General features: G+C 36.3%; 1 pseudogene; it reads left to right on the forward strand.

The window, feature by feature from the left end:
- Positions 1-877: 877 nt before the first annotated feature.
- On the forward strand, positions 878-1,716 carry LOC118896376 (annotated as a pseudogene).
- The last annotated feature ends 3,080 nt before the right edge of the window (positions 1,717-4,796 follow it).

Below are 4,796 nucleotides of genomic sequence, written 5' to 3' on the forward strand. Positions count from 1 at the left end.
CGGAATATACTAGTGCTATGAAAAAAAAGAATGATTTGAGTGAGTGCATGAATGAATGAATAAATGAGGTAGTCAGGTAGGTACTATTACAGTCACCACTTTACAGACAAGGAACTGAGAGTTAGCTAGAAAATTGCAAACCTGAGAATACTGAACTATTTTAATAAAGGTAAGAACTATGTATTAATACACGTTTTATTTCCCTTAAGCCCTGACACAGTGCTTGAACATGGCAATCTCTCAACTGATTTATGTTCACTAATGATGGAGGCTTTTTAAAGAAGAGCAATGTGGCAGCAACATGCAGACTGGCTTCTGGAAGGGAAGCTGGTTAGAAATTTATCTTAGTACTATGCATGTATTTCCATATAGTCTCAGACAACATAAATTGATCATTAAAAAGGTACTTTAATAAAGGCATCTATGATTATTACAGTCAAGTATGAAGGCTTTACGTATGTTTATTTACAATTGTTTACCTAGTTTGTAGATTATCCAGGCTTTGCTTGCTACTTGTCTTTTGGAAGATCTGCTTTTTGGACATTTCATGGTTCATTAATAAATTTATCAAAGAGTTTATGTAGGGAAAAAAAACTATCAGAAATTCACTGCAGTCACTTTAAAATTTTTATTAGTAGCTCTGATACAAGCAAGTAACAGCATTTTAGAAATAAATGTGATATTATGTTATTTATGTAATATTATATTACCCTTGAATTCAGCTTTACAGCTATTTTGCAAACCTATACTGAATATATAATAGTTTATAATGTGATGTGTGGGAATTAAAAAATGTAGATATCAAACCCACTCTGTCTTATTGGTTAAGTAGTTAAGGAACACACATGAAGCAAGTAGATATCCAGTTCAAGACAAGATGCTATGCAAGCCCACAGGATATACTGGATTAAGTGCAAAAAGTCGTGCAGAAGCTGCTTTAGAGGAAGAAAGTTGACAGAGACAGTCTCGCATGGAGAAAGGAAAACCTTACATGAGCATTCAGCCTGCTGAAGATCCGATGATTATGATGATGGCTTTTCAATGAAGCAAACAGCCATAGCCCGTTTCCAGAGAAACCACCGCCTCATCCGTGAAATCCTAAGTGAGAGTGTGGTGCCAGATGTTCGGTCAGTTGTCATAACAGCTAGAATGCAGGTCCTCAAACGACAGGACCAGTCCTTAATGGTTCATCAGTGAAAACTAGAAGCTGAACTTCTTCAGATAGAGGAGTGACATCAAGAAAAGAAGAGGAAATGCCTGGAAAGCACAGATTCATTTAACAATGAACTTAAAAGCTTGTGTGGTTTGAAAGTAGAAGTGGATACGGAAAAAACTGCAGCTGAAATTGCACAGGCTGAGGAACAGGCTCACAAAAAGCAGGAAGAAAGGGAGAAAGAGGCAGCAGCGCAAGCTGAGCGCAGCCAGAGCAGTACTGTTCCTGAGGAGGAGCCAGCAGCTAATAAGACCGAAGAAAAGAAAGAAGACGAGAGCGTCCTGAAGGACACAGAGGAGACACTCCTTGAAGAAACGACAGAAAGCCAACAGAACGGTGAAGAAGGCATGTCTACTCCTGAGGACAAGGAGAGCGGGCAGGAGGGGGTGGACAGTCTGGCAGAGGAAGGGACCAGTGATAGTAACACGGGCTTGGAGAGCAACAGCGCAACCGTGGAGGAGCCACCAACGGATCCCGTACCAGAAGATGGGAGAACAGGATGAATATTGCCTTGTTTTATGTGTTCTAAATACTTTTTTTTAAATGAAAAAATGTTTTTTGAGTTTAAAAAAAAAATTTGCTTAGGTTCTCCAAGATCATCCTAATATGTTTTTCATGAATAATTTTGATTTGTTTTAACCAAATATTTACAACCATAGCATGTGACATTTATGTCTAGAGCAATGGAATTTTGTTGTGCTTTGCATGATTGTGAATTTGGTGATTCTGATACTCGTCTAGTTTCTACATTTTTTTTCCCTGAAAAATGAAGAAATAGCTACTAGTCCTTTTGTTACAATATTGTAAAACTACTTAGACCATGGTAATTCCATGAAATGAAGATACTTTCTAACCATAAAAACTTTAGGATAAAAAATATCATTAGAAAATTAAGGATTTTAGGAACTATGCTCTCAGGTTAAGAATAGACTGGGATTCCCAAATCTAAGTCTAGTGCGCAACATCAGAAAAATAATGAAGAATAGAAAAGCCTTCTTTCTTAAGGGTACATAATGCCTTCATATATTTCTTTTATGTAATTCTATATTCTTATGTTTGTCTCAATGTAAAAGAGCCTCTAAAACAATTTTAAGCATTACTGTTCTTGGTCGGTAAATTGCTACTAATCATTCTACCAAAGGACAGAGTTTCTATTTTGTATAATGTCTATTACATTAAGATGTTAAAAAATACCATTATTGTGAGATATTTAGTGAACACTAAACTTAAAGGAATTCTCTAAGACTAAGTCAAATGAAGAAAGATTAAAGATAAAGACAAATTTGAATTCAATGTCATAATACCAATAAACACAAATTAGGAAATTTAAGTTGATACAGGTTAGAATCTACAATGAAAATATTAATACAGCAAATAGAACAGTGTTTAAAAAAAACTACAGAAAAGAAAATCAGATAGAAACAACTTTTAAATATATTTTTTTATTTTAGGAAAGTTTAGGAGTTGCAGAAATATTAGACTCCTTATATACCTCACACTCAGGTTCTCCATTGTTGAAATTACCATTACATTTCTCACAACTAATGAAGCATTATTATTAACTAAGGTTGATATTTTATTCAAATTTCCTTAGTTTTTGCCTCATGTCCTTTCTCTGCTCCATGACTGCATCCAGGATATCACATTATATTTAGTTTCCTCAGGCTTCTCTAGATTATGAGAGTTTCTTAGACTTTCCTTTTTTATTTGATTACTTTGAGAGTTTTGAGGAGTAGTCATCAAGTATATCATAAAATGTCCTTCAGTTTGGGCTTGTTTTATGTTTTTCTCATGGTTCCACAGTGTTTATGGATTTGGTAAGGAAGACCAAAGATGTAAATTGCCATTCTCATCACATCATATCAAGGGTACATGCTATTAACATGACTTTATTCCTGATATTAATCTTTTTTTCCTGGCAGAGGTAGTGTTTGTTAGGTTTTTTTCCCACTTGAAACTTTTCTTCTTTCTTTCCATGATATACTCATTAGTAGGAAGTTACTACAGTTAACTCTTGAATAATGTGGGGATAAGAGCCGCTGGTCCTTAGCACAGTCGAAAATCTGCCTATAACTTACAGTTGGCCCTCTGTATTTGTGGTTCCTCCATATCAGCAGTTCCTCCTTATCTATGGTTCTGCATCCAAGAATTCAACCAACTTTGGATCATGTAGAACCATAGTATTTACTATTGAAAAAAATCCATGTATAATTGGAATTGTGCAGTTCAAACCCATGTTGATCAGGGTCACACATGAGGGGTGAGACTTTATCCTTCACCTCCTTGGGAAGACAGTAGCTACATAATTTATTTGTAAATCTTCTGCATTGGAGATTTGTCTCTCTTTCTCATGTATCTTTTTGTTTAATCATTTATTTACATCAGTCCAGCAAAAGGATGTTTATTTTATACTTTGGGCTAGAATCCAAATCTACCATATTTATTTTATTGCTCAAATTGGTCCAGTTTAGAACCATTGAGAGTTTTTTCAGTTGGTTCCTGTGACCTTTGACATATCCCCACTGTTTTGTTTTTTTTTTTGAGTACTGTCTTACATTTTGGCATGACAAAACACTCAATGATTCATCTTGTATATTCCGTGCCTCTACATTCCCTTCCTTCAACTGGGAAAAGTTTTCAGAATTGTCTCCTTATGAATCCTTTTTCCCTAGATATTAAGCATTTGTTAAGATTCTGGATGGGTTTCAAGATGGCTATTCTCCCAATTTCCCAGCTAGCACCATCAAGGAATCCTTCTCATGTTCTCACCAGGAGAATTTGGTGGGTTCCTGGAGTAAAGGTATGAATAAGTGTGGGGCCCTCTTATGATTGCAGTCCCCAAGAGTTTCTCACTTTCAAGCTAGCCTGCACTCTGCCTCCAGCAGTTCCTCCAGATTACCATTTAAATGTTCCTACTAGTTTAAGGATTCTCATATTTTGTTCTCCAGGTAAGCAAATCTCTGGAGCTAAGTCTTTCTGGATGTGAATGTTTCTCTAAATTTGGGGGTTTCAGCTTGCCCTGTGATCTTTGTTCAATGATGGGTCAAAATATTATTGATTTTTAATATTTCTGGGTTTTTTATTATAAGGATGAGAGTTAGGAATTGATGCTGAAACCCAATCTCTGGAAATACTTATAACTCATACCATGACTGATCATTGACAAAATGTAGAATTCCTTAAATAATGAAATTAGTAATGTTATACTAATAGTCATGCTTTGAAATATATCTTCTAAAAATTTAGAAGGGCTTCCTTGGTGGTGCAGTGGTTGAGAATCTGCCTGCCAATGCAGGGGACACGGGTTCGAGCCCTGGTCTGGGAAGATCCCACATGCTGCGGAGCAACTGGGCCCGTGAACCACAATTACTGAGCCTGCGCGTCTGGAGCCTGTGCTCCGCAACAAGAGAGGCCGCGATAGTGAGAGGCCCGCGCACCGCGATGAAGAGTGGTCCCCACTTGCCACAACTAGAGAAAGCCCTCGCACAGAAACGAAGACCCAACACAGCCAAAAATAAATAAATAAATTTATAAAAAAGAATTACTATTTAAAAAAATAAAAAAAATTTAGAAAAACATTATT

Source organism: Balaenoptera musculus, chromosome 6 (genome assembly GCF_009873245.2).
Source record: "Balaenoptera musculus isolate JJ_BM4_2016_0621 chromosome 6, mBalMus1.pri.v3, whole genome shotgun sequence".
NCBI classification, from domain to species: Eukaryota; Metazoa; Chordata; class Mammalia; order Artiodactyla; family Balaenopteridae; genus Balaenoptera; species Balaenoptera musculus.